This window comes from Ictidomys tridecemlineatus, chromosome 14 (genome assembly GCF_052094955.1).
Source record: "Ictidomys tridecemlineatus isolate mIctTri1 chromosome 14, mIctTri1.hap1, whole genome shotgun sequence".
Classification (NCBI taxonomy): Eukaryota; Metazoa; Chordata; class Mammalia; order Rodentia; family Sciuridae; genus Ictidomys; species Ictidomys tridecemlineatus.
In genome coordinates, this window is record NC_135490.1 from 6,464,094 (window position 1) to 6,480,010 (window position 15,917).

At 54.9% G+C, this 15,917-nt stretch overlaps 1 protein-coding gene across 1 annotated transcript in view; it reads left to right on the plus strand.

Annotated features, from left to right (window-relative positions):
• Positions 1-15,917, plus strand: part of Xkr6 (XK related 6) — a 270,046-nt gene that overhangs the window by 215,192 nt on the left and 38,937 nt on the right. The window lies entirely within an intron of this gene.

Below are 15,917 nucleotides of genomic sequence, written 5' to 3' on the forward strand. Positions count from 1 at the left end.
CCCTTCCCTCTGGCGCTGGCTTGAGCCCGGGTTGCTGTGGGATGCAGGAGCTCAGGCCTAGAGAGAGCACAGGACTAAGGCAGAGTGGAATGTCAGGGGTCACTCGTGGTTGCAGACGCTGTAATCAGTGGTGCTCTTGCTTCACGCTTATGTAGAGTCCCACTTGTCAATCAAGGCTCAAGCGGCTATGCTCCAATTACAGCAGGTGGCAGAGCCACACACCTGCCTACCGCCCGCCTGCCCAAACCCTCTGGCCCTTGGGGCCCCATGTTCTTCAAGGAGCCTCAGAAGCTCTGCAGCAGGCACTGTGGTTTCTGCAGCAGCAGGAAATTTCAAAGAAGGCATCCTTGGCTGCCAGAGAAGCTTTTGCAAGGTCAGACTGCGGTGGTCAAGGCTCTGTAGTCACACCACAAAACCGATGGCCAGCCCAGCCTCCAAGTGCCACTGTCACACCTCAGAATGTATGCCAGGGGACAGTAGCTTCAGTAGAGATCTAGATGAAAGGAGGCCAGAAATGATGGCTTGTTGGAGGAGGTGGGTTATTTGGTCTGGGAAGACTTGGGCGACCTGAATTCCAACGTTGGAAGGGTTGCCGTGGGGAAGAGAGTCGTCCTGAAGGTCAGTGCAAGCAGGTGAGGGTCATTCCATCTAGCTATGGGAGGACTTTCTCAGGGAGTGGTCGGTCCTCTCGCGTTCAAGCAGCAGGTTGCTGAAGAGACTCAGCCCGGAGGTCCTGGCTCCAGAGGCTCACGTGGGCATGTGCACGCCGAGCTCAGCAAGGCAGCGGCGGGTGGGGGTCGCCCCCTGGCCGGCTCTCTCTGGTTAGTGTCTGGCTCCCTGGTGGTGGTGGTGGTGCTTTTGTTGTGGACGTACTTCCTGAGTGGACTGCAGCCTCTGTTGGTGAGATCTCTGGCCGATGGTGGGCCTTGTGATGGCTGCTGACTTCTCACACTGTTGGTGCTGTAGGTGTTTAGAAAGGTCAATGGTGCTACCAATGCCACTTTACTCTCCAAGTTCGCCATTGGTCTTGCCCCGTGCCAAGCTCCCCCACCATGGCCCTCCCTCTCTCCACCCTCTTGCCTCACTGATGGCTGGGTTAATAGTACAATATTCAGCCTGCAAGATGGATTTGGATCCAGTTCCCCCACAAATGGAGACTCAAGTGAAATAATCGCGATGATAATAACGATATTATGCTGGAGCTGTTTGGACATTTCTGGGCTGTCTTCCTTAAATCTAACACCTTAAAAGTTTAAATAAAGATAAAGTAGACTAAAGAGAGCATAGCATCTGACATCACATTTACGCTGGTTTGGAAGGCAGGCTTGGAAGGCAGCCTGGTGCGTGGGAAAGGCAGGCAGAGTGCCGGCATGGTGCAGCTCTACCGCGGGGCAAGTGCCTTCCTGACTCTTCCTCATCTGTAAGCGGGGGGTAATAGCTGCTTCGGGGGCTGTTGTGAAGATCAGATGAGCCCACACAAACCTGCACAGTGCATCGCTTGGCATGTTTTGGGTGCCTGATGCGGTCAGCCCTTCCACCAGGTATATTAAGCCAGGTGTCATATGAGCAGAGGAACCACAGAATGAGCAGGCATGGTACCCACGCTTGTGCATCTTCCATTTTCTCTGGGGAGACAAAAACAGTTAGAGATTGTGGGGATCCAGAGTGTAGGGAGGTGAAACAATGGGCAGATGGGAGGTTTCTCTGGAGGGGGCACCAACAAGTTGTGGGAGTTCTGACTGGGCATGTTGGGTCGGAGGGGCCCTACAGGAGAGTGGTCTGGGGATGGACGGAGACTCGATAGCTCCATCACCGTGCCTCAGGCCTAGGCTTTTCTGATGGGCTGCATGGACATTGGACGGTGGTTGGGATGGAGCTCGTCTGCCTTTTTGGTGAGGCCCACTCTGAGGAGCCATCCTACTTACTGGGCTCTGACGGCTACTTCCTCTATCCCCAGTACCGCCGTGTGTCAGGTACCGCCACGAGTCAGACATGCTGGGAATGCATCGCATAGACACCTCTGCCTTTAGACCTTATTGACAGACGAGTACAGAGGTGAGGGTAACTGTTTCTGGGGACAGCACAGAGAAGGTGACATTTGATGGATGAGTAGGAGCTGGAGCTGGCTTGGAGGGGAAGGTTGAGCAGTGAAACTGAAAATGTCAAGGGACTTTAGTGGCTCTGAGAGCCTAGGGTGCTTCAGGGAGTATGGGAGACAGTGGTGGTGCTGGTGGTGCCAACTAAGCTAGTTAGCACTCTGGGGGAGGAAAACTGCATGCCAAAGACTAGGCTCAGAGGATTACGTAGGTTAACTAACCCATTAATATCCCATAGGTAGACATGCTTTATCATTCCCATTCTATGGATGATGAAATGAAGGTCCAGAGAGGTTAGGTACCCTGCACATGGCCACAAGTTTGTCGGTGCAGACTGGGTTTTTACCAAGGAACCTCGGCTCCCAAGCCTGTGCCCACAAGCAAGAAAGCTGTGCTGAGTCTTCAAGAGTCAGACTTGTGTGGATTCTGAGGGAGCCCGTCACTGATAAAGGGAAGAAAAGACTGATGTGCGCCACGGCCAAGCTGAGAACAGATGTGCACCCATTGGCACCAGTGTACACAGGTGTGCGAGTCCCAGATGCCATCGCACTGGCTGGGCCAGAGGCGGCTGCCGCCGCCTCTTACCCTGTGAGTCCCCGCCAAGGGTTGGCACTGTGAAAATGCCCCGTGTCTTTGAGAGCGTCCTGTTTGAGCCACCTCTTGCGGATGCTCGGGGGAAGCTTTGCTGTAGAGCTGAGCTTTTTGGCCTGACCAGGAAGTGAAGGAGTGGGCCTGAGAGTCAGCTCCCCAGGACCCCACCAATGACACAAGCCACATCCTTTGGCCTGGCCATTTCTTGAGGATCATTTCTACTACCCCAGACAAAGACTGGTGGATAACCACCTCTGGAAAATGTCAGAAAAGTGGTGGTACTCATGCACTCGCCATGAAGACGACCCAAGACTCTTGGGATATAATAGAAGTCCAGCCTCTTCGAAGGCTGCCTGTCCGCCTGCCTCCCTACACATAAACTCAGACTGTTCGTGCTGGGAGTGGGATTCCAGAAATTTATGTAATCCAACACTTACTTTATAGAAAAGGAAGCGGAAGTCCGGAGAGTCCAAGGGTCTTCACCAAGGTGACTCACCAGCTAGTGGGTGGGTTGGTATTGAAATCCAGTGCCCCACATCCCCAGTATAGCGCACATTCCTTGGGTCTTCTTGGAGTCCTCTGGCTCTGAGGGGCCAGGGCCTCTGAGGAGCCTCAGAGAAAACTCCAGAATCCTCAGACCTCTGAGCCGTATGTGCCCCTCAACCCTCTAGTTGAGCTAGGTGGAAATCCTGGTAGTCCCTGGGTGGGATGAGGGCTGGGGCTGGGGCTGTGATTTGAAGGCAGAGTGGCCTGGGACCCCTGGACAGGATCAACTGGTGCAGCGTAGTTCAGCCCTGCTCAGGGGCTGCATCAGGGACCCGCTTCCTCTCGGGGCAGGGGTTCTCAGAGGTGATCAGCGCAGACTTCCACTTGCTCTCTCTCTCTCTCTTTTTTTTTTTTAGGGGAGAGAGAGAGAGAGAGAGAATTTTTAAATATTTATTTTTTAGTTTTCGGCGGACACAACATCTTTGTTTTGTATGTGGTGCCGAGGATCGAACCCGGGCCGCACGCATGCCAGGCAAGCGCGCTACCGCTTGAGCCACACCCCCAGCCCCTCCACTTGCTCTCTTGAGTGACAGTCTGTCACATGACACTTTGCAGGATTTCTGGGGCCCTGTGAGTGGTGGCGGAGAGCCGCCAGTGTAGAGCATGGATCCCACTCCTTTTGTTTGACAAATGGGAGGCTGAAGCTCACAGAGGGAAGGAAGTCACCCAGGGTCCCCGGCAAGGAGGGTGGACCTTGCTTCTTCTTCAGGCTCTTCTGCTTCTGGCCACCCGGGACCTGCATTTGAGGTAGCATGGTGGGTGCAGGCCATGGTCAAATGCCTTGCCCAGGCAGCTCCCTGCCCCACACCTTCCTTCAGGAGCCACAGAGACCCAGGACCAAATTCCCATCCAAACCATGTGTCTTTATGACGACAAAGAAGTATGAGGAAACGTCAGACCTTCCGTCTAAACCTTGACTTTCCTTCAGCAAATGTTGAGCCTGAAGAGACAATTAGGGGTCTTTCTTTCTGTCTCTTTGGTGTCAACCTCTCCACTCCCTCCCTCCTTCTTAACTTCACATCAGGCTTCTTTTACATCAAAAGCCCTTCCAGTGACTTGTACCTGAGTCACGTCTGCTTCTTTTGCAAGAACTCTGACTGACGCCTCCGAGCAACGCAGAGGCAGTGTGCATTCCCTTTTTTCTGCTCCCATTGAGCTAAAATGCCTGTGCCTTTCTCTTCAGCTGCCTGTGCGTCCTTCTTCCTCCAGGAAGATCAGGAGCTTCCCACAGGGAGCCTCAGCTTCCACTGCTCTGCTCCCTGCCCAGGCATCCCCTTGGCAGAAGGGCAAAGCTGCCCAGGGCTGCAGGTGGATTCATGCAGCAGACCCCATCCTCCCTCTGCCCACAGGGGAGGACACTGGGTCTCTTCTCTTGGTTCTCCTTTTTTCCTTCTTACATGAGGAAAGCTGTTGTCTCTTTCCAGTCTACTCATATGGACGTTGGCTGTCATTCTATCTTGGACACATTGTCTTAGTCCATTCTGTTGCTGTAATGAAATACCCAAGACGGGGTAATTTATAAAGAATAGAAGTTTGTTTGGCTCACAGTTCTGGGATCTGAGAAGTCCAACAGCGTGGTGCTGGCATGTGGAAGGGCCTTCTTGTGTCATCATGATGTGGTGGAAGGCTCTGGAAGGCAAGATGGGGCAAGTGTGCTAGCTCAGGTCTCTGCTCTTCTTCTGATAAAGCCACCCGGGCCATCGTAGGGCCCTATTCCATGACTTCATTTCACCCTGATTGCTGCCCAAAGGCTCATCTCCAAATATCATTAAATATAATTTTGAGGATTAATACACAAGCCTTTAGGGGGCCCATTCAAACCATTTCACTTACCCCTCAGGATCTTGGTTAAAATGGGGAGAGACTACCCCCCAGAAAGCCATAGTGACTTGGTGGCGGGAGCTGAAGGTCCTGGGTCTGTGCCCCACACCAGAGCTTGACCTACACCAAGTTAGTTACTGCAGCAACCGACCTGCTACTCAAACAGCTCTGGATAACGACGACCTCGTCTAGAAATATAAGGAGTCTCTGGGCCCCTACCCCCACCCCAGTGCCCAGCGCTGCCCCTTGGGACCCCACTTGAGGGGGGCATTGCTCTGGGATTCGCCTTGCACTCACCTGGGGTGGGCCAGTTCCAGAAGTGCTCCGGGCTCTCAGGCTGCAGGGTACCCGGCTCTGCCCGCTTTTGACCTCAGCCCACTGCACTTCTCTGATGTGGCCACAGGGATATAAATAAAGGAAAGGATGTCCAGTTCCCTGTTGGCCCCTTCTCCTGGTGGGCCTGCAATGTCACCCATCACAAAATGAAAGAGGCACAGGGAAGACACAGGTGTGGCGCTCTCGTCTCCCGGACTCTACTGTTTCTCCTTTGGCAGTGGTACCAGGAGGAACCTGCTTGGCATCTACCCAGAGCCCCCTGGCCAGGCAACTCCAGCGCACAGCCCTTCCTAGGTCCACATCTTCTGGTTCAAAGTCACACTTGAAACATTATGCTGTTAAATGGAATTTGCAGTGATTTTAAACACAGACCTGAGCCCTATCACTGCCTCACTTCAGCCTGAATCAGGCCCAGGTTGCCCTGACAACTGGGAAGAGGGAGGGTCTTCACACAGCAGAAAAACACAAGGAAGGCCAACTAAATGGATCTCATTAGCATTAATACGGTTGAAACAGTGACTGGTCATTTGGAAGTGACTGTGCATGAGTCACTGGAACAGAGGGATAGGGTGCAGGCGTCCTGAGCCAGCCCAGGTGACCGAGGGCACAGGTTCAGAAGCCCGAGCAGTGACTGACCCATTATCCCTTCATTTAGGAACTACTTATTAGTCACCCGTTAAGTGCCTAGCATGGCAGTAGGAGCTGGGGGCAGATACAGCAAGAAGCAAGACTGGCAAACCCCTGTCCCCTGGAGAGTAAGCTTCTTGGGGAAAAAAGTGACAAACACAGCAAATATTTTGTTCTGTGTGTAGAGAAGGACCCGCCCTAGGAGAGCAGTGAGGCCAGGGAGGAGAGGCCCAGGCAGTGCGCAGTCTCAGTGGGTGGCCAGGGAGGCCTCAGGAGGTCACCTTGGAGCCAGGGTGTGCGGGAGGAGGGGAGCCACCACCGCTCTCTGGAAGAGAAGAGGGAACAGCTGAGGCCTTGGGCCAAGGGAGCCCAGGGTTGGAGGTAGTGAGGAGTGGGCTAGCCGGCACCAGGGTCCTAGGGGGTGGGCAGAGCCCTCTTCTGCACGGCTCAGCCCTCGCCTGGCGGCACAGAGCTGCTCCCTGTGGGTCTTCCCCTCCTGTTCTGCACAGGGGTGCCCCTGGCCAAGGAGCTCCCACCCTAAGTCCTCTGAGCTGAGCTGGCACGGCAGGCCGTCCCAGGCAGACTCTCGACTCTCATCTCCTCTGGGCCTCGGCAGCAGGAGCGAGGGCAGCAGGGACTCTCAGCCCTGGCCAGCCACGTCGCCAAGGGAGAGGAAGTGGGGAAGTCTCTGCGAGACGTGGGCAGTGGCTTTCCTTATTGGGCTGGAATCCACACCTCGGAGGAACTTCCAGCCCCAGGAAGGACAGCAGCCCTGAAGCTCCTATTTATACTCCGTGCACATTCTCCATATATCCACCATCTCTATATGCACGCACATGTATAATATGTGTATATATAGAGTGTGTGTACCAGAGATGTGCCTACGTGTTCTATATTCAGAACGCGTTGCGTACTCAAAGTCTACATTTTTACCCACGGTTAACAAACAGTAAACTGGGCGCAGCAGCCCCCTCACCCAAGACCACACAGCTAGACCCAAGGTCTGCTGGAGCAGAGTCCTTGTCCCTTGCAAGACACCTCGCTGCCCTGTTCCAATACTGTCACTTCTGGGAGCAATGGGGCAGCGGCCTGGCTGGCTGTTAGCTCCTCCTGACACCAGAGTTAGCAGAACTCTCCAGGCTGGGCAGACGGCCTCCCTCAGAGTGCGCTCCGGACCAACAGGAGCCAGGCTCCCGGGAGCCTTGTGCGGCACCAGCTGAGTGGCTGACATTTGTTCTAGAGTCTCTGAGGCTTGCCTCCATCCAGCTGGCTGTGAAGATGGTATTTTGATACCTCTGACAGCATCTTCAAGGAAGAAACAAGTGAAGCGGGGCCTGGAGTTAGCCTTCCCCTTGCTGCGTCCTTCACAGGCTGGTGTTTGACCTTGAAGCTCCTTGAGGGGAGGGTTGCTACCACACCGCATGGCCACAGGAGCTGTCCTGCACATTGCAGGTGGTTCTGAGCCTCCACCCCCAGGTGCCAACAGTACTGGCACCAAGTCATGAGAACCCAAGACTCTACAAAGTCATCTCTGTTGGGAACGACCACCCTGCTGTTCAGTGGGGGATGATGGGGCTGCTGGCTGTCCGCCTTGAGCCCTGGGACCTATTCACATCACTTTGTATGCCAAAGGGACTTTGCAGACAGGCTGAAGTGCAGGATTTGAAATGGGCAGACCATTCTGAAGGAGGCAGGAGTCAGAGGCCCAGAAAGCAACGTGACAATGAAAACTGCACTGCTAGCTTTGCTGGAGGGGAAAGGGACCAGGAGCTGAGGAGCGCGGGTGGCGGCAGAGCTGGAGCCGCAGAGCAGGCTCTCCCAGGCCCCCAGGGGCCCCTGGCCCTGCCCACCCACTTCAGACTCTGGCTGCCAGAACTGGACGATGATACCTTTGGTTGGTTTTGGCCAATTAACTTGTGATCATTTGTTACAGCACCTGTAGAAAAGGAACAGAGTGGGGAAGGCGGATTAAACTGGCCACCGTCACAGCCACTGTGCCGCGCTGGCCTGAGGCGATCCCAGGACAGGCAGCAGAGATGGGTGCAGCTCCAGCTTCCTATGGCCAGGGCACCAATGGCTTCCCTGCCAGGTTTGCACTTGTGGTGTTGCTGGAAAGGGTATCTGGGAGGCATGGGCTCAAGAATTACTTGTTGAGTGACCGCAGGCACAGAGCTCACCGGAACGGATACGACAGCTTCTCCACCCTCAAGAATAAATGTTGGTTCTGTCTAAAGGGAAGCCACACAGGAGGGAAGGAGACAGGCCACAGAAAGCATGGCTGTGGAGAGGCAGCCATCAAGGGCCCCCAGGAGGAGGCGATGGCTGGGCTGAGCCAGGGCCATGAGCAGGTAGAGGGACCAGCCGGGCGGGGACAAGCGTGGTACACATGGCATCGTTTACAGCCACGCAGTTGGGCACCATGCTTTGCTCTGTGTCAGGTGCCGAGCCTGGCCCTGCATGGACATCTCCTCTCCAGTCCTTCCAGCAGCCTCATGAGGGTTTTCAGTTCTTGTCACCTCTTTCCAGGTGAGGGGCAGGCATAATCAGCCTGTGTGGTATGCGGGAAGTTGGCCGCTGTGGCTGGCTCTGGAGCATGGTGCTCTCCTGTCTCTGGGAGCAGCTGGATCTCACTGGTCCTCTGCACGTATAAACCTGAATCCTCATTTCCCTGTTTTGTGAGTGAGGACAGGGAGATATAACTTTCTCTCTGATTAATGAAGAAATCTGGGTTTGGGATTCAGGCAGGTCTGCATTCAAAGCCTACGTCTGCAACTTTCTGACCACCTGATATGAAAAAGTTCCTCAGCCTGTGAGCCTCAATCTCTTCATCTAAAAATTGGCCTCAGATTGCAGGGAAGAAGAATTGAGTCAATACATGTCAAGCATCTAGCTTGGAGTCTGGGCCAGAGCAGCTGTTCAGTAGAGGGAAGTATTAATGTTATTGAAAACCTATTGGAAATTAGCAGATGGCATGATATGCCATAGATGGAAAAGAGTTAGTTCGTGAAAACCATGGTAAGACTTCACGCCCTTTACCAGAACTGCCCTGTAGTGGCCGATTGGACCTTCTTTCTTATGTTAAAGAGCTTTTCCTTCAGCCAGGGAGTGTGTGGCCCCTCTGATTTCAGTTTTCCTGAGACACCCCAGTCCTCCCTCCTGGGCTGCTTTGCTTAGCCATGGTTTGCCCAGCCTCCCAGCCAAGCAGACACGTCAGTCCTGAGGGCCACAGTGGCAGGTGGTAGATGCCATCTTGTCCACTCTGGCCCTCCCTGAAGGCCAGTCCTGGAATACCTGGGGTGGACACCTCTCAGAGACCACACCCTCTCTGGATACAGAAATGGGGGGACAGGTCTGGGAGGCTTGTGCAGGGCTGCATCAGAGAACACTGCTGGGCCCGCCGCTGTGCTTACTGTCTGCCCGCTTCCTATTTACTGTGCTTGTGCCTGAGGTGCATGGTTAGAAAGCAGACTGCTCACCTTGTTGCTTTCACAAGTGCCTCAAAGAGTATAACCTCTAGCCAGAGAGCCACCGACAGAGGCCTCGCCAGTTTGCCTGCCCATGGGCTGTGGGAATGTGGAGCCTGGCACGTCTGATCTGCCTAGATACTCACCAAGCTTTCCAAGAAGGCTTGTTGATCTGGCCAGTGGTATGCTGGGAAATGTGGAACAACCAGCCCTGGGCAGGACTAGGTGACCCTGGTTAATGTGTTTGCCAGTTTCCATGGTGTAAATATTCCCACCGAGCTCCAGTGTGACATCCGCCAGCCTATACAGTCTCTGACATTTCAATCATGGCAGATCCTGACTCTAGACAGGAGTCACACCCCAGGCTCCAGGGTCAACTCCCTTGTTTACCAACTGTGTGACCTTGGCCATATGCTCAGCACCTCTGAGGCTGGCTCGGGAAGACCAGGATGCTTGTTCCCTGTAGAGGAAAGTGCCTTTAGAATCGTTCCGTGCCGAGCGCCTGGGAGGAGGCCAGGAAGCAGCCAGCCCTTGTGCTTGGAGAGGTGGTGGGCACAGTTGACACATCTTTTTCTGGGAACATTTCCAAGAGGATACCAGGCTCCTTAAAATTGTAGGAAGATCAAGGGATTTGATGGATGGAGAGGGACGATAGCCACCAAAAGGAACTCAGTGTAGAATACTGGGAGTATTGCAGGGAGCTGGCTGAGCAGACAGTGCAGCGCTCTCCAGTGTCACTAGCAGAGTGGCAGTGGGGTGAGTGGTGGAACGCAGATGGGCAAGTGGCCAGCTAAGCACGGGTCTCGCTTTGGGGAATCTCTAGGGCTCCCATGCCAGAGCTCGGGAGGGCATGCCTCGCAGGACGGCCGATGCAGCATCTGAGTGGCTTCATTTCGGCTCTGCTTTCCCCGTCTGTTAGCAGGGATAATAACCCAGCAGGAGAGAGCTTCCACCAAGAGCTCAGGCCGCGGTCAGAGTAGCAGGAAGAGAAGTGAGGGACCCCTAGTCGTGAGGAACAGAGGAGGATGGAGGAGACTCCAACCCCGAGTGTCACAGGAGTCCAGAAGAGAGACCCCAACCCATCCTCCAGCCCTCCGCAGGCCCCTCTCAGGGCTGGTCGACCACCTCCAGGAGAGCTCACAGCTGAGGTGGGAATCAGGAGTAATGGCGAGGCAGGGTGAAGAGAGCTAGGGCCTGCCTAGGAGGGTGGGAGCAGGACAGAGGGGCTGACGTCACAGAGGAGGCAGCCAAGGGTCCCGTGCTTCATGCTGATGGGAAGCAGTGGGGAGAAGGACCTGGGTGAGGGTCCTGGCTTGGCTGCTATTCCCCACGGTCCCTGTTCTGTGCTTGGCTGGTTCGGTTCCTTTAAACGTCTCTGCGACATGTGATTTGCGGTGGTGGTGGGCGCAGAGGGTGGAGTAGGGCAGCTAGCGGCAAGCCTGACCTTGCACATCCGGCTCTTCAAACCCAGCCCCAGAGCTGCCCCTGGACTCCCTCAGAGCCAGCTCACTGGCCATCTTCAGTGCTCCAGTTGCCATCCGGTAGAAGGGACACTGCTCCAGTTGCCCGTGGCTCACAGTGTCCCTTCTACCGGATGGCAAGTTCTCACAGGGAGCTCTGGTCACCCCTTTCCTCCTGACCCTCTCTGGAGGAGCCTCAGGGCTCCCATTTGCTGATGGGTTGGGGCAGCTAGCTGGGCCACCCTGGATGGCAGCCTGGCCCTGTGCTGGTCTTGCCAGATCTGCCTTCCCACCTTGCCCTGCTGGCCTGGTACCCTGCCGCCCCTGACCCTCCTCTGCCTGGCACGTCCTTACCCTTCCTCCTCATCTGCTGCAGCTGGCTTTGAGTCCCATCTTCCCTACTCCTCTAGGGGCAAAGGTGCAACTGCTAGGGGCCTGTAAAGGTGGCATTGAGACCACCACGTTGGACCTTCCTGATGACTGTCTCTTGCTCCACTTGGGGGGCCACAGGGTCACTACATTTATGGAACCTGAGGCCTGAAGCCCTTCTCTCTAAGCCTTCCAAAGGTACTTGTCCCCCAGGAGGCGCCAGCTTAACAATTCGCCAGTTGGCTTGTTGGTCTTGGTCAGCTTGGTGGGCAAGCCGTAAGCCCTAGCTGCCGGTCTGCACCAGGGAGAGGGTCAGCTGTGATGGTCACTGTGCAGAGCTTGTCACCTCCTAACTTGACGCCTGGAACAGTTTTCTGTCTGGTCCTGGAAATGCACAAGTGGTGGCACTGTGAGTGGCGGGCCCCAGGCATTTCACCTGGACCTCGGCGGCCGTCCTGGGGGACTGGGTGGTGTGGGGGAGAATGCAAGGACTTTGGGGTTGACCTTGGGCAAGACAGAGATCTTCCGGGTGAGCCATTGCAGAGGAAGAAGCTGTCCTTCCTCCCGTGTAACGGAGCACACTGCGGGCCTGAGAGGACTCATCATTTAATGGCGGGAAAGTGATCACAGCCGTTCAGTGGAAGTTCCCTCTTTTTTGTGGTTTTCGTGTTACTCTACTGAGGAAGCCCTGGTAGAACTCAAATTTGGATTTTAGCTCAATAATCAAGAGCTCTCAACAGATTTCCCCGGCTGCTACTCTTCCTGGCCACCCCTGTGAGACTCAGATCCCTGGGGGCTTTCTTCCTCACCCTCACCTGGCCAGTCACGAAGCACAGTGGTCACTCTCAAGGCCACCAGAGTGGGACTGTAACTTTAAATCCTGCTTCTCTCTCTTGGTAGGTGTATGATTTTGAAATTTTTAAATGTAAGAATTTTAAATTCAGGAGCTTTTAAAAATTTAAGAATTCTTTTCTTAACTATCTTTATGTAGAAAATGAAATTAAATAGAGAACTACTTCAGTTTCCCAGAGCCATCGCCAGAAAGTACCCCGACCTGGTGCTGGGCCCACAGACATCCGTTCTGGAGGCTGAAGACCGGGTCAGGGGGTCTGGGGGGCTGGTTTCTCCTGAGGTTTTCCTCCCCCCGCCCGTGTGGCCTCCGCTGTGTCCTCACGTGCCCTGCGCTTACGTGACCTTGGTGCCTCTGTGTGTCCAAACTTCCTCTTCTAAGGACACCAGAAAGATCGGCTCAGGGCCCCTGTGTGACCTCGTTTTACCTTAACTACTTTGTAAAGACCCCACCTCCACGTGCCGAGGTACTGGGGCTCCGCTCCTCAGCACAGACATCTGGGGGCGATGCAGTTTGGCCCGTCACCCGTTCATCTTCCGTGGGGTGCTGCTAGACAAGACCCTGCGGTGACTACTCAGGGGGTCGGGCCTGGGCTGTCTGGGACAGCGGGGCACCCACGGGGGGTTTCAGAGCACAGAGCCCACCTGCTGCCCCTCCATTCTCATCCAGCTCTGCCCCAATGAGTCCCCCAGGTGGCCGGCTACCCAGGCACCCTCCTGTGGTGGCCTCCAGGGAGGACTTGCTCTTGTGGTCCTGTTTGGGTGAGGCCACAGGTCTTGCCCTGGGAAAAGATGCAGAAGTGGCCAAGCCACGGATGTTTGGTCCAGCGACCAAATAGCACGTGATAAGTTCTTTGGGGAGGGCAGAAGACAGGGCAGTTTGACCCCCACATCCCTGCTTCTTGAGCCCCCAGAGGCAAAGCCACTCTCCGGTGAGCCTCCAATGAGTGAGAAACCTAATTTCTGAAGGGGACCTCGGGCGGCTCTGGTTTTCTGGTCTCCTGCCTGGGATGGACAGTTAGAATGGAAAGTTCTTTGGTGCGGTGGTGAATTAGGAAGCGGCTGGGGTGAGGGTTTGGGCCACCCGCAGCCAACCCCCTCCTTACATGATGCCTGCTGCCGGCAGAGAGGGGCAGGCTCTGTGTGGGCATGAACCCCCTGGAGCCCCAACTGCTCACCCAAACCCCATACTCGGCTTCCTGTGGAGTGAGCGGGTGTGTGGCTTGGGAAGCTCCCTTGGGTACATTGTGGGGCGACTACCAATGTTACCAGGTCAGGAACAGGTGAGGCAGAGGCTGGGCAGGGGCTGGCCCCAGGGCTCTGCATCCCAGTCTTCCCTGTGCTGCTTCCTAAGCCCTCCCGTAATTTGGCAGTGGGGAGTCACAGCATTCGGGAACCGTTTGTGTCAGCACTCTGCAGAGGAGGACAGAAGCCTCTACCAGAAGCCAGCTGGGGCGGGAATGGGCTAGGTGACCCACACGTAAAGACCCAGAGCAGTCTTCAAGGCCACGGTGACGGAGCCAGCCTGGCAAGGGTGACCTGGAAGGCGGGAGGTGAAAAGAACTGTCTTTGGCTCTGCTACTGGTGATCCATGAACATTTGAGTTCCTATCTGTGTATGTTTGGCACAAATGGGGCTAATGTCAACACACAGGGACCAGCGAAGGCTGAGGGCTGCCCCCCTCTAGTACCCTACCCTATTGAAAAGCACGCTCAGAACTGGACCTCATTAGACCTGCTCTGGCACAGCTGGGTTTTCCTGTTTTATGAGTTCAGCACTCATGTTTCCCTGAGTGGAAAGCGATAGGGGCAATAATAGATTTTGCTTTATTTGAAGGAAGCCCAAATCGTGCCTTCTTCTCGTTCCACTTCCGTGGGGTGGCAGCTCCTACCAGATGCATTACTATTAACATCAAAAAATGAGCTTGGCCTGACAGCGGTGGGGACACAGGACGTTTTAGAGGAACTTCCTGAGAGTTTTCCAGTATGGGGACAAGGCTAGTGCAGGCTACCAAGATGTGACTGTGTGTGCCCTGCTCCAGAAACCCACAACCTAAATCCGGGGTGCCCAGGAGGACCTGTCCCGCTCTCTGTCCCAACCTGATAGTGGGCTCCAAAAGCTCAGCGTGGCCTCTGAGATGCAGCTGAAAGTACCTGTGTGCACCATGAGCAAGGAGGGACATGTAAGTGTCACATTCAGAACTTTCCAGAGAAGCAGGGGGAAGCACCATCACAGCTCCTAAGGTATATTCCAGATTGGTTTTTGTGGAAAAACTGGCATGATTTCTCATCTGTGCTGTTTGTTTGGAATCTTGCTTGTTATTACAAAAGCCACACATGCTCACTGTAACTGCCGACTGCCCGAGTGTTTGCCATGCCTGTACCAACATGCTGGGTTGCACCACAGTGTTCTGCAAGCTCAGATCCTGAGCACCCATGTGAGATGAGGGAAGGAGGGGGCTTCTACCATGGGGCTGTTCAGTGGCAGGACTTTGATTCTTCTTTGAGTTTTGCAGTTTGGATCATTGAAGGGAAGTGGGCAGGGACCCAGGGAAAGAGCAGGATGAGGAGGATCTGCAGCAGCTTAATTGGCCTCTGGGTGTACAAGGCTCCTGGATTCGTTCTTTTGGCTTAAGAAAAAAAAAATGTTCGGGTATCTTATTTTAGCCTGGAAGAATGTCATGGGGAGTCATGCTCTGGGGTGGGGTAGGAGTAGAAAATTTGGTAAGGAGATTGTTGCCAATGGGTGGACATTCAGGTCTCCGACTGCATTTTGTTCTGAAATTTTAGGCAAAAGGAGGTACTAGGTGGACTGAGTGGAGCTGGACAGGAGGAGTCAGGGGGTAACAGAATCTGGCTTGAGAGGAGATTATTTGATGATACTGTGCTAATGACCGCTTGTTCACGGTGAATCTGAGAGTCCAGCAGCCGCGGCCGGTTTTCCATTTGACTTAGTTGCAAATATCAAGGAGGCAGAGTAAGAAGTAAAACTTTGCAGGCAGCAAGAGTACCCCTTGGAGTGAGGCCCGTTCCACCTCTCTGAATCTTTGTCCCCTGGGGTAAGTGCAGGAAGCACAGAGACCTTGGGAACTTCCCCACCAGTGAGGGCAGAGGCTGCCCTGAAGTAGGAGATGCAGCACAGTTGATGTGCAGAGGCCAGGACAGACCAGAAGGAAGGGCAGAGGGGGCTGCTGAGCAGCGTCCTTGACCAGGGTGGCCCTAGGTAGTAGATGGGGAGAAGCCAAGTGGACCGAGTTTCAGGAAGGGGCTTTGTGGAACCTGGAGTTGGGAGAGGAAAGGGCACAAGGGTGAGTTCAGGTTGGCAGAGGAGAGCACTTGAGGAGCTGGGGCCAGGGAGTTGGCCGTCGGTCTCCACAGTTGGCCTTCTGTGAGCACAGGCTGCTGGGGACAGATTCGCCAGTGTTGGCTGCATGTTCACACGCCACGGGGTCCCCTAAGGTAGAACACAGGCAGGCAAGCCCGTCCACGGCAGGTGTGGCCAAGGGCTCCAGCCTTGGCTTCACAGCTGAGCAGCGGAGCTCCTGAAATTCCAAGCTGGGCTGTGGAGACTCAAGGTCGACCCCAGGCTGTGAGCGTAGGGAGCAGCGGGGGCTCCAAGTCCGGTTCCTGACTCTGTGTTTCTTTCTCCCTCCTCCTTTAGATCACGGTGTGTGTGGGCGTCTCCTCTGCCGGCAGCCCCGCTGTGCCCCGCGGTTGATGTCGAGGTTTTGACTGTGTGGGTTTGTGTCTTTCCGGCAG